Here is a 20,735-nt window from a genome sequence, read left to right as displayed (position 1 = left end):
GTCAATACATTTCACAGGTAACTAAACCACAGAGTCCTCTTTTTTTTTTAATTTATAATAAATTATAGGTAAGGAACATCTTAGAGAGGGCATGGTTGTGTGGGTTTCTTCTTCCATGGAGTTCTATAATGCAATAAGCTACACAAAGAACAACAGACCAGTTTCCAATGTTATTGTTTGATTTTCCACGTAAGAACATACTCTCAGAGCTGTGGTGTATCTTATTACATATAAAGCTTTTGGATGCAATCTGGAAATCTGGAACAGACTTCCTGACCACATGCTGTTACTCAAGTCCTTGCAATGCTTTTACCCCCCAGAACATTCATATGGGGAAATGGGGGAGAGGGGATGTTTAAACATAGCTGTTACAGCGAAATTAAGATGTGGTACTTAGTAGTTTTCAACCTAAAATCCTCTTTCCCATTTCAATGTATGACAGTATTTTCCATAATATCCTGTCATAATTGGGCTGCTTCTTGTTTATACTAAGTTGCTGGGAACTTTGCCACTGGGATCAGGAGTCAGATGTAATGCTGCAAAGCTCTAAGCGGTGGTTTTCCAGACAGAGGTCATTTCCAATTGATTAAAAAAAAAAAAGACTAAGATTTTTGGAGTATTTGGGCAAATTATTACTGGAATCAGTGAGCCAGTCACAAGTAGGATCGAAAGAGAAGCATTTTGTGTTGACAACTAAGTTGTCCCTCGACATTAATGAAACCACATGTTTTATTTATAGTATTGTCTCTTAAGTAAACATTGAGATACTGGCAGCTAAACATACGAACAAGAACACGAACAAGAAGGCCAAATACTCTCTTGCAAGATGCTAAACCACAAAACAACTTCGTGACAGGATTCTGATTTGGTGCAAATTTTCCTTTCTGGATGATAATAATAAGCTTTGCAGTACTGATAAAAACGTAGATTCATCTTCACTGAGAAGTCAATTTTGCCAAACATTTTCACATATTTGATAGATGAGGTGTAGCAGCACAGACCAACACATCTGCAGCTTCTCAGATCATAAATACTGACTTTCCAGTGCAAGCCCTAATAAATCTGTCCACTTACTACAAAACTACGTGAAAAGAGAAGTGGTTCAAACACCAGAAATAGTCACAGCACGGCCTTCATGGTCATTCAAGTTCTGTTTCCATCCCTCTGCAATCTGAAGCAGGAGGCAATCAATTTCAGGTCATAAAATCACAGAATATTCTAAGTTGGAAGGGACCCACAAAAATCATTAAGTCAAACTCCTGTGCCTGAGAGCCTTGTCCAAATTCACCTTGAGCTCCAGCAGGCTTGAAGCTGTTACCCCTTCCCTGGGGAGCCTGCTCCAGTGCCCTCTGGGTGAAGGCCCTTTTCCTCATACCCAACCTAAACCTCCACAGAGAGGGAAAAAAACCCAACCAAAACCTGTATTTACAGCTCACCTAGTTTGCTCAAAAACTCAAGCCTAAATCCCACTGTCTTTGAAAGAATTTGGCATAACTTAACCAGTTTGCTGGACATTCCAACCTTGTAAACTGGGACTGACTCCAATTGCACTTGGGATTATTTTTTTAATGTGGTGTGTTTCAATGTAAAAATTTCTCAAGAAGATTTAAGAGACACCACAGAAGAAGAGGCAAGAAGAACTATTTTAGTTTGCTCTGTAAATCTGCTCTTAAAATTCAAACAGTGCTGGGCACTATAGTACAGACTTTTTTTAAACACATAGCTTTATTTATATTGCAAATATGTCAGCGAATAAGAACTCCAGCTGAGCTGGGGCACAGGAGGCTGAAACCTGATCCCAGCACCCCCAGAGAGGTATCATTTTCCCTCCAGCTCTACCATCTATTCTGTTTATTTTAAATTAATCTTTTGCAGTATGTTTGAAGTAGATTTCAGTCCCATCCACCCTGCCAAACACAGATGCAGGACTCTGGGATCAGAGTGCACAGGGAAGGGGCAGCCCCAGATCCTCTGACAATTCCATGCCTACATCCATGGAGCTGCACGCTCTCCTCGCTCCCCAGGCTGGGTATCTGGAGAGAAACTCTCCCACCCCATGTCAGCCTTTCTGCTTTGGATTTTCTGTCACTTGTCTGTGCAGTGGGGTCAGTCAGAGACTGGCCTGGAAACAGCATTCTCCAGTTCTCCTGAAGCAGCATCAGTAGCCAGAACATTAAAATGTTATAACAAAACCAAAATCTACAACAAGTCTCTTGTAAAACATTTCTGAAAGATTATGAAATTCCTCCATTTAGGAATTATGTTTCTTTTCCTTACATCACAGGGGTTAAATACTTGTTAGCATAGTATAGCATCTGAAAAATTTACCCTAACCATTGAATATTTATATGTTTCATAGTGGAATGGGAAAAGAACAAAAATCAAAACAATTTCTGAGGTGCCCAAAGGCCATTTGGAACGAGACTTCCAGTATTCACAGAGCTCCACAGACATTAAGGTCAAGTGTCACAACAAACACTTAATAACATTCAGCAACCTTCAGTAACTGTGAGGGTGAACTTCCCTTGAAAAAGAAGAGTGAATCATCCTCTTCAACATACACTAGTTTTGATACATTATTTTGAAATACATTAATTCAAGGTAGAACAACTTTTGATTTCTTATTCAAAATTTAATTCACAAATATTCAAGAAAGAATTTTCTGAAATGGCTGCACATCCTAGGTATATTCTAGGTAAAGAATCTACACCCACAATCAGTCACAGGAATCCTGTGGCTGCAGTGTGCAGCACCATTCTGGTGCATACACAATTCTGGGCAAGACACTAACTTCTTCCTAGCACTAACAGAAAGAATATGGTAATACAAACCATGTTTCAGGGCTGAGAATGGTATTCCATATCCAATCAAAAACACCATTCCAGATGTACCCTCTAGACTGCATGTGATTGCTGTGACACCACTGCACCTCGGCTTGCCAGCCAGCCCCACACCAGGAGCAGCTCAAGGGAACAGGGCACTGCCAACTCCAGAATTCAGATGTGTCAGAGCTGGGCAGAGGACCACAAGCCCAAAAAGCTTGGCATTTGTCAGGGACCTTGCTTCTGGAGATACTTAGCAGAACTGGCTGCTTTGACATGGCTGGGAGCTGAGGAAGCATATTCTCCAGGATTCTCCTAGAGAGACCTAGATGTAGAAAATCCTGTGAGACAGCGATAGAAAAAGTAAAGGTAAGGTTGTTTTTGGCACTCCATTTCAGCATAAGCCAGTGCAGGTTCCATTCCCGTTGCTGGCCATTGGCCCAGAGTTGTATGGCAATTATGAAGCAGTATTTATGTTACACTTTGGAAGCTTCTGCACTCCTGCAGACATCCTGAGAGCAGAGAAGAGGGGAGAGAGCTGCCCACTGAGGCTGAGAGTAATTTCAGAAGCCAGTCTGTTGAGCAGCAACACAAGGAGGACAAGCCCACACTGCTTCTCAGGACATTTTGCAGATGGAAGAAAAAAATCTGAAGTGTATTGTACCTCAGATGAGCTTTTCTAACACCACAACCCTAATGCTCTTTTTCAAATCACTGAGAGCCATCAAGGACAAGAAGAGAACTGTTCCTTAGAGAGGTAAAGACTATCCCATTTTATCCAAACAGGATACAAGAGATAACCAAAATTAATGAAAGCATAATGCAAAGACCAAACATTTTCCATTGACTACTGTTCACAGTGCAAAATATATTCAGCACATAAACACATGCACAAATATGAAAAAAAAATAGTTATAATTAATTTAGCAGCTTATGGCATCTAAGTGCCTGATTTTAAAGAATACACTTTAATACCATCTGATTCTGAACTTTTGTTCTTAGTATGCTTTTTAATTCTTGTACTTGTGTTCCATTAACTACTTCCATCTTCTATGGGGCTGAACTAGCAGCACCTTCCAGAAGGTGAGCTTTTTCTGATTACCTTGATTTATTTTTTTTATTGTACATAGAGATGAATTGGGCTTTATAGCTGTTGTCTGCCAACACCTCTTGAAATTCAGCCTAGCAGCCAGACCGAGCTTTGTTTAAACCCTAGTTGTTCATCTCACCAAATGGTTACAGCAGCTCCTGAACTGCTTCAAATACTCTCCCATTTTCAAGCAATCCTGGACAACAAGACACCTACAGTGTCATTAGCACAGTATCATTAAGCTATTATTTTTAGCTATAAAATAGCATAGAGAGTATTTAGGAGTACAAGTGCCTACCAGAAATGCAATTGGAAAGCCTTTTATACAAATCAAGTGAGCAGAAAGTGAGCAGCCCACTGAAACTAACTTATATTTATATATGAAAGCTTGATGCTTGCATAAATCAGTAGGTTTTCAAATCCAAATTGAAGAAACTGTTAACATATTTATTTTCCCTTCTTGTAATGCATATATTAAAGACAGATATATGCCTGTCAAGAGAGAGGGAAAACAGTCTATCCAAGTATGCAACCACCTGCTGCCTTTTATAACTTGCCAGCTTTGAGATTATACTAGTGAAAAATTCTATTAAACATTCACTGCCTTTGCTTTCTTGCTAGTTTTGCTTACAGGACCTGATACAACATTTTAAGGAAAAACTCTCCAATTTTTTTGACTACTTCATACTGAATGGTGACTTTTGAATGGGATGATTCACCTTGGTAAAATGCTGGCACAGCTGAGACACACTACTTTGACACAGCTCATAATATATGGAATCAATGCTTCCTGTCTTTCCAGCACACAGCATCATGGTTTTATTTTATCTACCAAAAGACATGTTTTTCTCTCTCTGTCAGTTGTACTCTGTACAACTGAGAGCACAGAACAATAAAGTCAATACCAAAATTGTAGCCAGCATCCTACTTTGGCTCTGCAAGCTTTGTGAGTTATCATTTCCATTTACTAAATTTAATACATCTCCGGAGCTTCCCTACCAGCTTCCTGAAAAGATTATTCTTGCTCATGTTTCATTTCTGGACATAAAATAGTCACACAAGAAAGAACAAGAATAATAAAGTCAAGAAACACTGAATGCTTTTCTGCTGAGAAAGATGCAGTGAGGACATGATGGATGGATTAAAACTGAATTCTCCAGCCTACAAGTCAAGGCTTGGCTCAGTTCTTCTAAGTCATCATACGGACAACTGTGGGACTTCACATAATTTATTAGGAAGTTGATTATGTTGCTGGGGTAAGTTTAAATTAATTGCACCAAGGCCAAACTCTCTTCTTATTCACAATAAAAAAATGAAGGATGACTTCACGTAGACACTGTAACCAAGACTAAACACAAAACTTTCACATTTAGAAGAGCATCTGTAGCTGAATGGGGCCCATTAAGTGATTGCTACAACTACGTACACCAGCAAACACAGATGAGGTGACCAAGTGTACCTGGTGACAGAATACCACATTCTTTGCTCACATGAGACACAGAATGAATTGAATGGACTTGATTATCCAACACAGAAACAAAAATAGAGCAGGAAAATGTTGTTTGGCTCTTTTAAAGCTATTTCAACAGATTTAACTATTCATCTTCAGCACATTGAAGATTAAAGCTGTGAAAAATACACAGAAATCTCTCCTCTTCTTCAAAACATCATCCTAGTGCAAAGTCCAGAGAAATGAACAAACAGCATTAGGGACATAGCATCCATGTTCAAAAAAATGTGCAAACATTTTTAAGTAAAGAACTGCACTCTACAAAAATATGCCACCTATAAAGCAGTAAGTCTTCTTGCCATGGGTTGCCAGAAGTGGTGACAGGCACAAAAAGCACAAACTTACAGACAAAGAACAGGGACCAAGACACAGCTGTGACTGTGAGGATACCTACCTACTACCACACTCACCAGATGTCTGCACTGATAATTGGGAGGAGCATCATTAACATGAGCTAAGGCTCAGAGCATCCCACAGAAACGCAACAAGCCCAGCTTGCCCAGCACCAGGAGAGGCTCACTGGTGGGTACAGCACATCATCAGGGTGACAGCAGGAGCCAGCATGAAGAAACCCTTGGTGAGGGTGGGAAGCTTTCCAGCCTTACCTGGGGCAGAGTTGCCCCGAAACAGCTCCCCACGATGGCTGTGGACACAGAACAGGAGGCTGCAGAGGGCAGCACTGCAACACAGCACAGCCCATAAAAATGAAACATTAACTTTATTAACTTCATGGCTGCATGGATCATAAAATTTCCTTGATTTTAATGTCTCCCTGAAAACCAGTAGACTCTAAATGGTATTAGACTTTGTTCATGCTGACTGAACCATTACTGGCCCTTCATGACAAAAGCTGGGATAACACTCCTTTCAGTCCTGCCCATAAGCCTCACTATGAGACTTTCAGGAGCAGCATTTTTTGCAAAACCACATAAATGCTTTGGTCACTTAGAGCAGGGTGGTTTGCAAAGGGTAGCTGGGGCATGGAGTGACCAGGACAGGACTGGCATTGACAATTCTCAGGGAACACAGTGAGGGCAAAACCTCAGCTAGCTTCAAGGCAGGAAGATGTAGGAGAGGGGAAGCAAAGACTCACCAGGGATGAAAAGGGGATTGCAATTCTTTCCCTTAGCAAGACAAAGAGAGAACTGGAAAAAGTACAGGAACAGCCAAAGGCCTGGTGGCACTACCACTGCTTGCTGCCACCGGATAGGAAATCTGCAGGAAACTGGGAGCAGCAGCAAACAAGGATGCTCTCAGCTCACGGGCTGGCACCACATCAGGGCACCATCAGCCTGTCTGAAAGGTCCTTACATCTGAGAGGTCTTTGTGCGCTGCTTTGTCATCCACCTCAGCAGAAATACTACATGAATTTAGAGAAGCTGATCTGTGAGTACTGAGATGAATTTTAACCATAGAAAAGCTATTCAGTAGGTCTGTTTAGCAGGAGAGGGGTTCTCTGCCACACAGCAGAACAAAACACTGCTGTGGAGCACAGAGAGGTCATACATCATTGCCTCAGGTGCAGAAAAATCCAGCTTGGATTTAAACTTTGGTTTGTGTCAGAGCTGGCCAAGATTCATCACTTAAGTACATAAATTACTGAAGTGATCACTTAAGGAACTGCCACACACTTCACAATATATTGATCTCCCCATCCCTTCACAAAAATAAATTTTCTCATTACTGTTACAGCAATGACAAATTCTGCTGATCAGTAGGGCTAACTCTGAATTGTATTAATCATCTGCTTTAGAATATAGTAACAACACAGATATTATAACAAAGAATATTTTTAAAAAAATTAAAAATCAAGGAATAGGTATGGTGAGCAATTACAATTTTAAGGTCAAGTTCACATAACTCAGTAGCACTATTGTAGAGAAAAAAACCACAGAACACCTTAGGAGAAGTATTATGCATTACTGCCTGCATTTCAGACAGGAGGACTCAACCATGGGCCAGCATGGTGTGCCACATGTCATGGAATTAAAAGAGAGCTGATGCATTAAAAACAGCTGCAGATCCAACAGAACTTACTGGTACTCTGAGAATGTAAATCTCAGTTATCCCAGCTCCAGTGCTGACTCTCTGCCAAACCTATCTGAACTGTGGCTTTATCACTGAAGTGTGTAGGAGTTCCACAAGATCAAAAGCTCTTTCAAGTGGGATGTGACTTCCACGTTTTTCTTCTCCCATCATCTGCACGTGTGGACAAAGCTGTACTAAAACCAAAATAATATAAATGTACACACCTATTGCAGCACCTGCTTTAAGAGAGCCCACTTTTCTGCAAATCGATGTGGCTTTCACAAGTCTGCCACATGAAAAGCCTTTGGGGATTTTTTTTAAATAGGTTTTAGCACACTGAAGTCTAATTCACCTTTGACACAGCTTTTAAATGAGAGTCACAAATATGCACTTCGAGTTAAGACTGCAATTACAGCATTTTCAATACAGGCAGGGTGGGTACCACAGAAGTTCACAAGGATTAATAATAAGGAACCACAATAAATGAATTTGCAATATTTTGTGGCAAAATACTACTCTTCAGTCCATAGAGACTGCCTTTAGAGATAGATAGGAAGGATAAACCTCTCTAAAGAAAATACATGCTTGTCCATGGGCCCAACTCCCATCATAATGACAACTTTCCAGAGTAGAATGCTGGGCTCTTGCCACTTTCCAGGAAGAACTACTAACTGATATAATTGGGTACTCCGTGTATGGTGCACCATTTTTCATAATCACAACAGATTTTTATTTTTATTTAAAGGAGAATTATTTCAGGCATAGCTTGATGCCTTTATTTAATCACAAGGCAGCACAGATGTAAGAAAAAAAAAGATGAGAAATGTTTTTCCGTATGCAGAAAATAAAGTATTTCACAGGTAATCCATTTCTTGAATTGCATTATAGTTGAACATCTACATTCCTTATTACTTTCAAGCTACATTCACACTTTAATGATATCTCAAAAACTGTAAGGCAATTATGCATATGATTCCAGGAAATCAAAATTACAGTTATCTGAATGGCACCAAAACATATCCCTAACTATTCCCATTCCCCATCATTTCTGTACCACGTGCAGCAGTGAAAGAGGGAGAGACAGCACGGGGAGATTCATTTCATCTAACACCTGTAGCTCATCACCACCTGCAGTCTATCTGGCAATATATGTCAAAAAGAAAGATAAATGTCCAGTAAACAGAAGGGGGAAAGTTCTGGACAAGCTAAAAATGGCAATGACTTCAGATATCCATCACTGACAAAACTATGACCCTTCTATCAGCACCATCCAAACCAGAACAGATGGAAGCTAAAAGTGCTTTTATCCATCCCAGGCCCATAATGAACTGCAGCCTGCCCTCCCTGCCAGAACTCTCTCTTGTTGTTCCAGAGCTGCTCCTCTTCAATACTGCAAACACAAGGACAGCACAGGCATGCACGTGTGCCTTGCAGGAACAGGTTTTATACTGGGGCTGTTCTTGAGCCTTTACTACAACCTGACTCTCAATACATAACAAGGGGATGGCACAAATTATTTCATGTTCCTCTGATGTAAACACTCCCCCTTAATATACCATTTTAGTAGCCCACTGCTTAGTTCCATTATTTGTTCTCCTTAACTCCAGCCACTATTGTCTCTTGTACCTTGATTTTAATGTTTGGCTTGCCTGTTGCTAAAGTACACTCTCCTACATCAGTGCCACTGAAATGGCTGTATTTTGTTCCCTGAGCAAAGACACATCACGTGGTTTAGGCAGTTTATTTGAAGTTTTTCCTTAAGCCCCTGCTTTCTCCTCTGTCCCTAGAAAATGAGGGGCACACCTAGTAAGTCACCACAGAAGCTGAAAGGCATGAAGCTGCAGGGGTCATGTCCTTCTGAAGCCAACCAGCCCCTGGTGTACCTGATCTAGTTTGGGGATGTTCATCCAAGTTCAGCAAGGTCTCCACAGAGCCAGCTCGTTCTCCATCAGCTGGTATAAGCCTCCAGTTATTACCACTCTAACATTAAGAGCCTGACTGGAGTTATGGTTCCTTACAGACACATTATCCCACCATGGTTTGGGAGCCCCGTGCTGACCCTGCTCATGGCTCCTGCAGCCAGTCCTTCCATGGCAGAATGGAGGCGACACATCATGGTGCCCCAGGCACCCTGTCCCTCTCCCCAGCACTTGCACCACAGTGACATGCAAGGCACAGACACGTTTGCCCTTTTACCACCATGTCCCTGCCGCTCCCATCGCTTGCCAAAGGCAGCATCCCAGCAGGCACAGTGCCAGCTCCTTCTGCCAAGGTCGAGGACAACGATGTGCTTTGTGCCCCCGCAGCCACCGTGCCAAATGGCAGCACATGGCACCTTCCCCCCAGATCCCCTGGCTGCAGGGCTGCACTTGGCAAGTCACAAAAATCCCCCATCCCTGGGTGTTCTCCTCCTCCATGCTGGCACACAGCAGAGTGTGACACGGCTGTCACAGTTTCCGTGTCACCCTGAAAGGAGCCCTTGCGGAGCAGATCCAACGGCGCACGGACAATGGGCAGGCTGCTCCCGACACACGCCGCACAGGGAGTGCTGCCTGCAGGGTTTGGTTCACTCCAACCCAGAGCAAGCAGCCCCACTCCTCCCACGGCAGAGACTGTTCAGTCTGCAGCAGGAATCCGTGTAATACCACGGAACAATGCTCCCTGACGTCATGCTTTCATTAGTCATCACCTAAACTGCAGGCCTGCTCCATAAAACCTGACAGTCAGCCATGGGCTTGCAGTTTGACACTGTCCCTTCACGAACACACATCAATCACACGGTCCTCCTTGCTATTTCTTCCAGAAAATAAAACTTAAGAGCTCACTAAATTTATGGATATAGCAGGGGTTTGAAATACAGCACAGAACATCACGATTTCACAAGTTATGCCCATCAGATTTATAAGAGACAGAGTTTAATTAGCAGAGATCCCCACCTCCAGAGGTAGCAGCACAAGCTGTAACTCCAGGAGAGATGAGACAATGTTGGCCTAAGAGACATTCACATTCCACAGAAAGGTTTTCCTCTCCCATCAAAGGGAAGGAATCAGCCTAACCTCACTTTTAACATGCTGCTTAACCAAGTACATGATGTAACTCTGAAACTGGCTGATATTCTGCCTTTTCAGCATTAAATCTGACACCAATGCTGAAGAAACAAGTGAGGTCCTTGCAGTCACCTTGGGTTTGAAAATTTTTTCCCACCCTATTTAATACAACGCCGGAAAAGAAGACAGATGATGCTTTAAGTAAGGATCAGTGTTCCCCAGGCACCAGTAATGGAAAAGGGGGAAGATGAAAGAGTCTGCAGAAGGGTGGGATAAAGAGCAAAGGACTTGGGAGCCTCATATTGCTACAGGGTGGAGGGTTCAGTCAGGCAGCACCACCCAAGCACTTGAGAAAACATGAGTTGTCTGACGTGAGATCTGCAAACCTCTGGAAAATAATCCAGTTCCTATTCAGACTACCTAGGCACTATGAAGTAACATATTTTGAGGATGCTTGGCTAAACCATCATTTAATCCAAGTGGAACCTGGATTTTCCCACTACTGTCAGAGATAAGAGGACTTCACAAACTTGTATCCTTTTAATCCCACATCAGAGGCATGGGTCTTTGGTGCACCAAGGAGGTAAGATCTGCCTTCAGACTCAGCCACCAGCTTTCCAGACAGCTTCAGGCAAGTCACTTCCTCTCTGGCTTTCCTGCCATTTACAGTGGAATCCCATCAGCTGTATCACATAAGAGGTGATGTGCATCTTAACTGAGTTACATTTTTCAGCTGCAGATTTTCTTGCTGAAAATGGTAATGGGTATTTTATGTTGGTTTTTATTATTACTACTATTACAAAAGAGTGGCAAACATCTGTACTAGAAAATGCCCCATCAAATGATGGCATCTTGAATTTCTATGCTTTGGAGCTTGCCCCCATCACATTTCTGTCTCACTTCTTCCTACAATGCTATTTTCATTACTTAATCGAATACAGAGTGTCTTTTAACAACTGAAATACAGAAAGTGCACACAGACAATTGCAATGAAAGCATTATTGTCTTGTAAAACCATGCTGACTAAAGCTGAATAGATCCTCAATTCTGTGAGTGAAACAATCATCATCCCAATCCACTCAAAAAATATCACTATGGGCATTTAGGAACATCTTTTTTTAAAAGAAGCTCGAATTATCACTGCCTCTGACTTTTCACTTTTTCCCAGTACTTTCTTCCTCATTCACAGGATTTATTTGGGAATCTAAGTTGCAAACTGTGCTTCATGATATGTCAAGGCTATTCCAAAAAGCAATAATGCAGGTAAAAACTGAAGCCCTGGACAGGCTATCCCAGACACAAGAACATATATTACTTCACTGGACTTTCTGATGTCGCCACTAGAGGGACTTAAAAATGAAGCTAAAAAACCCCTAACAACCAACCAAGGCAGCTGGTGTATTTAGAAAAAGGCTTCTTTTGAGGCAAAGTTTTACTTCCACCCCAGAGAATGCCAAAAGTATCAACGCACAGGATTTTGCACTGGCAAACAAAACAGACACAGACACAAGGATAATGGACACAGACCTTACTGATGACCTGTTGTAGCTTCACAACTCATTCCAGTCACACATCTGGAGTGCAATTTATCTTTATCTTTAGCCCCACAGAGTCTGCACATTTAAAGTTCAGGTATGTTCTCACACCTTTTAACAGAACAATGGAAAAAGCCAATATTGTGCTTCCCCGCACCTATAATTTGGCCCCCAAATCACTACCAGAAATGATCCAAGAACAAGCTCTCATTCCAGATACCTTTCTCACTTCCCACAGACCACCTGGCTTTGTGAGAACTCTCTCTGCATTTCTGGCACTATTTAAGCCATGTTCCAACATTATTAATGATCATCAAAATCCAGTGCTGGCTGCAGAGCTGAGGCAGAGAAAAGACATCTCATTGTTGCTGCAATTACAACTGGTAGTATTTAAAATAGGCTGGGAATAAGCCATATCCCCTCAATGTAATTTTCATTATGAGCTGCACCCTCAGTGGGAGCCAATCTGGTGTGCACACAACAATGGTGGAAGAAGTTTATCACAAACTCAACCACTGAGTTTGCTTTTTGCCACTAAAGTTTTTAGAGATGCCACTTGCCATTATGCTCCAAATTCTCCTGTGCAGCAGATGACCTCCAGAATGACAGCAGTGGGTCACAAATGATCGATATTGCTAACTCAACACACCTCAGATCACATGCACCACAGGCTAAGCACGATCAATAAAAGCAATCCACTTCGGAATTAAAAGACAGAAGTGAAAAATAACATTTTAACTTCAGCTTCATACACCATGCTTGAGTAATGGTATATTTTTATGGAGTATGGGTGAATTGTTATAGTCTGTACAGTCTTCTGCCACATGAAATTAATGTCACCGAGAACAGATGATTAAGCAGAATTACTTCAGATGAAAGAAAATGAAATACACAATTGTTCAGTAGATTTCAGAAATTATTCACCTCCCTCACTTATTTTCAAAATAGACTGTAACTAGAAAATAACATTCAGAAAACAGGCAACATTACTATTACTTCTAATATAAACACACTTTCAGCCTATAGTCTGCACTCATTCACCAAGATAGAAGGGATTCAAGGTAATGGGTTTTATATATAAAAATCTGTGATGTTCCACTAAATACAAAGTTACACACTCAAGCCATCTGAGCAAGGAGAAATGTGTTTATTCTGCACATGCTGTATACCTCAGAGAAGATATTCAGAGAAGACTCTTCTTTAATTTTTCTTTTAGAAAAAGATTTAATTCTAGATTTAATTCCATCACTTTAAAACGAGATGGCCCAAACTTCTACTATCAGATAATTCTGGGCTGAAAGAAACCCTGTGAATTAATATTTCTGTATTTAAAGAAATGATGTGTAAAACAGTTATTTCAGGCTCTTCTTTGCTACATACCAGTGCTTGAATTCTACCAGAAAAGAAACTTCATCTTCTGAACAGGAAAAGGTGCTTCATTTCCTCTTGCATGATAAACAGGACATTTTCTGGTAGTCCTTTAGTAGCCCAAATCTGAGTAACACCAATTTCAATCTTTAATCAGATGCAGTATCATGAGGGGATCTCATAATACGAGACCCTAATCTTTAAGATACAGTGTTGTGAGGGGATCTTCCATATGAAGGAGATGAGGCAAAACTACTCATGTCACTCTGGAAATGTGTGTCTCAATCTCAGCCTTGCCTCTCTCCCCCAAAGCCCTCATATATAGGTTATCATTAATTCAGACTGACCCCATTAATATGCAAGGTTTGTTCTACAGGCGTCATCTCAAATACATGTGGACACATAGGCACAGAAAGGTAAGACTTGATTCAATGTCACAGAAGGAGGCACTGGAACAAGAATAAGGTTTCTTAAACTTGGTGCCTTGTTGCTCAGTAGCCATGACAAGAAAGGCACAAAAACATAGGTAAAAAGGGGATACCACATGCATTGACTTGTCCAGAAATGAGCAGATTTTATGGTGCAGCACAACAGCTCAGTGGCATGACCCACCATCTCATTTCACAGGGATGTAAGACTGAGGATGGTTTGGGTTTTGTTTTTCTGAAAGCTACTAAGGAGACAAAATTGAGCACATCAACTAAATCCGTATCACGAGAGCTGCTGCTCAGGGTGGAAAAGCTCCTTTCCAGTGAGCCCTCACCATTAACCTTGGGAGAAACATGCAGCAAGGCTTCAGCCAGCTTCATTTCCCTGGCTCGCTGACTCCAGGAACCACTGAGACTCACGTTAAAAAAAAAATAAAAAATCAGTTTTGAATCACCTTTCAAAGGATGAGAATGAGGCAGTGCATGCCAATGTGTTCAAGTGCAGAGAGGTGGCTCTCAACCAGATCCATTTCCGAGAAATGTATCACCCTTAATAAGGATGGCAGCGCTTTCAGGAGATCCTCGACAGGGAAGGAGCAGCGCTCAGAGCTGCTTCAGCGCAATGGGCGATTACACAGAGATATCTGTGCAGCGGGGCCGGTGCCCATTTGATTAAACAGCCTGTCTGCTCCCTCCACGAGATATCAGAGGTACAATTAGTTCAGTCGGCGCTATCAGCAATGCCCTTGAGGTGCCGTGCTCCTGACGACTAATGAAGAGGCACTGCTGGCTGTCAGCACGTTCAGGGGGAGGCATTCATCTTCCTGGCAGCATCAATTAAATCCGCCCGCATCATACCAGCGGCCAGGAATTCAGCGCCAGCAAGGAGTCAGAGCAGCTGAATGCTTTAACACCTTGGTTTGGGGTTTTATATCGTGGAGAAAAGGGAATAAATTGGGCTAGCTATGCTGATGGCAAAGGGAATGCAGAGAATCTGCCTGACAGCAAAGGCAGAGAGCACCCGCAGTGCTCAGGTGTGTGCACACGTGTGCTGTGCAAAGTCTTTTTTTCGTATCAGGGCAGGAAAAACCTCTTAATACACAAACAATTTTCTCCTGAAGTCAACAGAAGAGAATTTGCTTATTGCACTGTGCTGCCAGTATTCTGCTAAGGCTTCAAGGAAAGCTATTCGCTGCATGTGTGGGTGCATCCTCACTTAGGGCATGGCAATTACTCCTGAGAAGACAAGGCAGGGAGCTCTTGTCCCTGATTTCTTACAAGCTACATCCTTACAGAAAACACACAGTTCTATTTCAAAGCAACAGGCTCAAAACCTTCTACAACATTTCTATCCCTGAGACATGATGCTGCATTGTATCAGCCACAGTCAAATGTGTCAGCTCATCACCTGCCCTGCTTGGTGCCTCACTGTAATGTCCAATCTCACCCATCCCACAGAAATCTGGCTGTCAATAGGACTTACAGGACTAAAAACTACTGATACTAGAGGAGAAGGGTATTGAAGTTGAAGCTACCAGTAAGCACCTGGTATATAACTTGCTAAGGGACACAGGAGCACTTCAAAGAAAATTGCTTTTTTAGCTGAAAAAGATATATCTGCAATTTCTGTTTTGTCTTGTGTTCCTTAGGGAAAAATACAAGTGAACGTAGCAAATCCACATTTTCAGGCCTTCATGGACCCTTAATTAAAATCACTGTGAATCAGTAGTTGGCAAAAATTAGCACCTAGTGTGGTTTTCTCATTTCAGATGTTTTGAGAACTCACGGCGAAAGTCTTAGAGGGCTTAACCACTGTACAGCAACAGGGAACTCAGGAGGTTTTGGTAACTTCACAACAAACTGGCAGTCACTTACCTTCTCAAACCTCCCAGCACCTTTGTGGAGGCTAAAGGGGCTGTTCACTGACAGGGAGATCAGTGTGACACACACAGACAACACAGAGCCCACCTGGCTCTCAGCCATGGGGGCACAGACCCACCTATGCACATCTCAGCTGACTAAAAGCAGTGAAAACTTTGCTGCAAGAGAAGCAGCAAAATCCTTTATTATCCAATCTTTCACATAAAGGAAGCTTAAAAAACCCCAAGCCCACCTCACACTCCCTACCAAAACAGTTAAATTACATTTCTTGCAGGTTGCCATACAACATGCAATCAAATACATGAAGAAACAAAGAAAAAACCTCTGGATGCCACTCTTCCTCTGATTAATGAAAAAAAAAAAACCAACCCCTATTTCAAAGTTTTTTGAATTTAGTATTTCACTCCCTCACAGAGGTTTTAATTAAGAGCCTGACAAACTGACCTTTAACAAAGTATAATTCTTGCCTTCTGCAGTCTCCACCATCCATGACTGAAGACAAAATCCCATGTTGCCTGATAGGAAGTGATATAGCCCAGGATCCACAAGCACAAGAAATCAGCAGGCACACAAATGCCGAAAAAAAAGCATCAGCATAGACTACAAGTGACTTTGCTGAATTATTACAGTTTTCCTAACAGTCTGAATAATCCCTAAGCACAAAACTTAAATTTAAGCTGCAGACACAACTTGGGGCTGCACAGAGAATGCTTTTAGTGGGATGAGCTGACTTTGGTGCCTCAGTAAGACCGAAGTGCAAATTGATCTACACAGATGCACATGCTGGACTATGATACTTTGTCAATATTAAAAAACACAACACAGATGCACAAAGTTTACAAGCAAAAGATTCCACAAAGAATTGAAGATCAGTATTTGGAAATTTATGTTCTAGTTTAAACAGTACTAAATAAGTATTAAAATTCATGCAACTACAAAACTTATCAAAGAACTATAGGAGTTTTGTGTCTGTAAGGGAACTCTTGATTTAGATCACAGCATGCAAACAGGTCACCTGCTAGTGAACATGGTCCTGAAAGTAACCTTGTCCTCTGTGTTAATTTTTCACGTGATTTGGTAACATCCAAATGGTGAGGCAGCACTGGAGTGATGATCTGGCTTCTTACCTGAGGCCAAGCTGCAAAATGATTTATCAGACTCACAGAAGGACATCAGCTAGCACTCAAGGACCTCAAGTAACAGCAGCTGCTGGGGTAGCAGTATGAGCAGCTTAGCTTCCAGGATCAAAGTCCAGTCAATGATGAAGCACATTGCTTTGTCCACTCAATAACCATCATCTCTTCTAGACCAATTGCCGACATAGGCCCAGAGTACTCTGAGCTGCTGGTGCTTCCTGGGACCATCAGAAAATGAGGATTCAGGTCCTTGGAGCTCCAACAAGCCTCCAGACATCCCTGGGAAAGCCACAGGCCCCTGCTGCCAGGCTTCTCATGCTGCACTTGCTCCAAACGCCTTCGGACAGCAATCCTTGGAGAGTCCAGAGGACTCTAAAACTTGTGTGAGAAACAGGGGACAAGCCAGAGCTTCCCACATCTCTGTGCTTGGCTGCTCCGGGTGCCAGTGAGGGGCAGGAATCCTGTCTGCAAAGCACCACGCATGTAAAGCACAGCTGTGCCCCTGCCCTGCACCTGTGGGTGACATTAACCTGTGGGATCTCAGCACAGCAGTCCTGATGCGCAGAGTCACCTAGACAACCCTTGGGGGACTCGGAGGTCCTGGAATGTTGCCAGAAGTGTCTGGTGGCTGGACTTTGATCCTGCACGGGAGACGACACCTGTATGAGGATGGGAGGATCTTACTGGGATAAATGGTGAAGGGATAGGTTAATTATAGTGTGAAACACAGGTTTTAGAATTTCAGTACAGGGGGGTCTAGAGAAACAAGATGGAGGAATTGGGGCGTGTCCTGTCCTTCTTATTCTTCTTCTTCTTGGCCTCCATCTTCTGTGGTGGTGGTGGCACTTTGGGATTGGTCCTTACTAAAAGTGCACTGGTCAATAAGGGTGAAAGGTATTGGGGAAAATAGGTAAATATCTTATACGTAGTTTTGGGTATAAAGATCAGTGACTGCCCCGAGGGCTCTCAGTGTGCTCATGGCTGGCTGCTGTGCAGACCTCTGCCGGGCGAGAGAAAATCTTGTAGATAAAAACCAATAAACACTGAAGACCGAGAAAAAACCTGAAGACTCTTTTCGTCCTTTGGAGCGCGGGCTGTCCCAAGGCCATCCCGAGCCTTTCCAGGCCATCAAAAACAGCCAAGATGGGACATTAACCCCCCGAGGCACAGCAAGGTCACCTGTTCCAGTTCCCTGGTAACACAGACGCCCTCCCCCATTTACACTGCACACCAAGAAGAAAAGCTCAGCTTTCCTTTAGAATCCAACCTATGCACAGAATGAGGGTTTATCCACTACATAAAGCTCAGAACAATTAGCAAATACAATGCAATCACTCAAAGCTAATCACACAACTTGGCTGTATGTGCACATTTCCCACTAAAAGGTATTAATTTAAACCCTCTTCTGATTTTTGTTGACCATGAAACATTCCTCTGAGTGCACAGGCATAGGCACCACTAATCATTTCATGGCCACTGACTCCAGCACAAAAAACTCCCACACAGAAGAGTGGTGTGGGCTTTGTGCTGTACAGGAGAGGGTTTCTCTCCTGTAAATTAACTTTGTCAGCTCGCCAAATTTTTTCTTAAAGAAGGAAAAATTTTAAGTATTAAATCATCTAATGACTTAGAGAATGAACAGAATGTTTTCAAAATGCAAATTGAAGGCATCTGTATTTTAATTACAGCACCAAAACTGCAAGATACTTGTCTCCCCACACATTTTTCCATTCATCCTCAGAGATGGCTGCATACAGAGTATTAGTTTCCTAGTATAAACCTACTCCCACGTACATTCCCAAAATAATTTGCATGTATTACCAATAAACAAACACACGTACACAAGTTTTCAGGCCGCCCACAGACACGAGAGACAAAAAGAGGACTTGTCCCTTTTGCTTTTGGGATAGGAACTAAAATTGCTTCAACTTTTAATACAGGGAAAAAATGCAAGAGCAGCATGAGTTTCGGCACCATGCATTTAACACAATGTTCAGTTGACAAAATCCTTTAAAATGTGCAAATAGATCCTGTTGCTACATAGCTGATTTCCCATATGAAAGCTAACAAAGGCTAAACAGAACCTTAGCTACAATACACTTTTCTGTGCTACACTCAATGAGCTCAGTTGTGTTGTTGTCAGCCTATAAAACTGACTTTTATACTGAGTCACTAAGAGGATACAGATGACAAACAGCTCCATTACAGAAGGATGACAAATTCTTGCCTTGAGAAGCAGCAGTGACATGACGACAGCAACAACGCTCACTTCATCTCTGCACAAAATACAGCTGGCACTTCTACTTCACATCTGTACTGTGATACCTCCACCACAGCTAGTCTGAGTCTTCATTTTCATTTCACTGCCCAAAGACCAGTGCTATGGTATGAAATGTCCTGATTTTCCAAAAATACCCTTTTTTTTGGTCATGAATCCTTGGCATTAGATGTTCAGTAGGAAGTCTCTGTAGCCACATGCTTGTTAGCAAGGAGGGGCAGGGGTGGGGAATAAATACACTTGGGCTATCCTAAAACACATTCAAAACCCCATTCTCAGAATTGAAAACAAGCAAAACAAAAAAGCCTACCTGATTCTCAGGGATGCTCCAGGTAAATACTGAACTCAGCTCAAAAGTAAGTACAAATTACTTTTTTACTTGACTCCCCGGAAAGGTGGTGTAACAAACATTTTGGGAAATGGAGTGCACTCTTAACTTGGGCATGAAGGACGAGCATCCCCAGGGTCAGCATTATCAGACAGATTAAGGTGTCATATAAACCAGGACATATGGAGAATTCTCTTAATTTACAACAGAAACAAGATTTTTAGTCCACTCCAGACTTGCAATACTAATAAACAGGTTTCTTTCAATATTTTGAACATACAAAAAAGGGACTTTGAGGAGAGACAGTGAGAAACTTTCCAAATCTGATTGATTCAAGATTGGGGTGAGTGTTAAACCGCAGAGATACCACACTGGCTGTCTTTGCATAACAATCCCTTGCTGCCCATGGCTTTCACAATCAAGCTTTGGAGTCTACTTCCTATTTCTCACACTTTTACAATTTATTATAACTTGGCACATCAGTGAACACAACTACATTTGTGCCTGATACTTAGACAGTTGAAAATCCAGAACAACAGACATTACCATCTGTTTGCCCTTCCGAAAAGCCATGATAGGAGGCAATTTGAAAAGTGATACTGGGATTAACAGAACATATGGAATAAATACACTAGGCTGACTGGATGTGGAAACAAAATTCTTTCATTTTGGAAAACATGCTTAAAACTAAGTCCAATTCTTAACTCAAGACTGCAACGTCCACCACTGAACCACGTCCCTAAGCATCACATCTGTAAATCTGTGAAATACCTCCAGATAAGGTTGATTCCGCTACTTCCCTCCCACAAGGAAGTCCCAATGCTTGACAACCCCTTCAGTGAAACAGTTTTTCCCAATATCTAATCTGAATCTCTGCTGGTGCAACTTGGGACCATTTCCTCTCATCCTGTCACTTGTTACCTGCAATAAGGTCCCCACCCAGCTTCCCTTTCTCCAGGCTCAACCACCCCCAGCCTCCCTCAGAGCGGGGCTCCAGCCCCTTCCCAGCCCCCCTGCCCTGCCTGGGCTCGCTCCAGCCCCTCTGTGACTTGCTGTAGTGAGGGGCCCAGAGCAGGACACAGCACTCAGGGGATGGTGCCCCCAGGTCCAGGGGGACAATCCCTGCCCTGCTCCTGCTGGCCACACTGCTGCTGATCCAGGCCAGGATGCCACTGGCCTTCTGGGCCACCTGGGCACAGCTGGCTCGTGTCCAGCTGCTGTTGAGCACCCCGGGTCCTTTTCTGCAGGGAAGTCTGCCAGCCACTCTGCTGGCAAACCCACAGT

General features: G+C 42.5%; 1 protein-coding gene across 1 annotated transcript in view; it reads right to left on the bottom strand.

The window, feature by feature from the left end:
* The window catches only part of ARHGAP24 (Rho GTPase activating protein 24), a 183,107-nt gene that overhangs the window by 97,122 nt on the left and 65,250 nt on the right, over window positions 1–20,735 (bottom strand). The gene's annotated exons all lie outside the window — the stretch shown is intronic.

This window comes from Melospiza melodia, chromosome 5 (genome assembly GCF_035770615.1).
Source record: "Melospiza melodia melodia isolate bMelMel2 chromosome 5, bMelMel2.pri, whole genome shotgun sequence".
Taxonomy (NCBI): domain Eukaryota; kingdom Metazoa; phylum Chordata; class Aves; order Passeriformes; family Passerellidae; genus Melospiza; species Melospiza melodia.
This window is presented reverse-complemented; position numbering and strand designations above follow the sequence as displayed.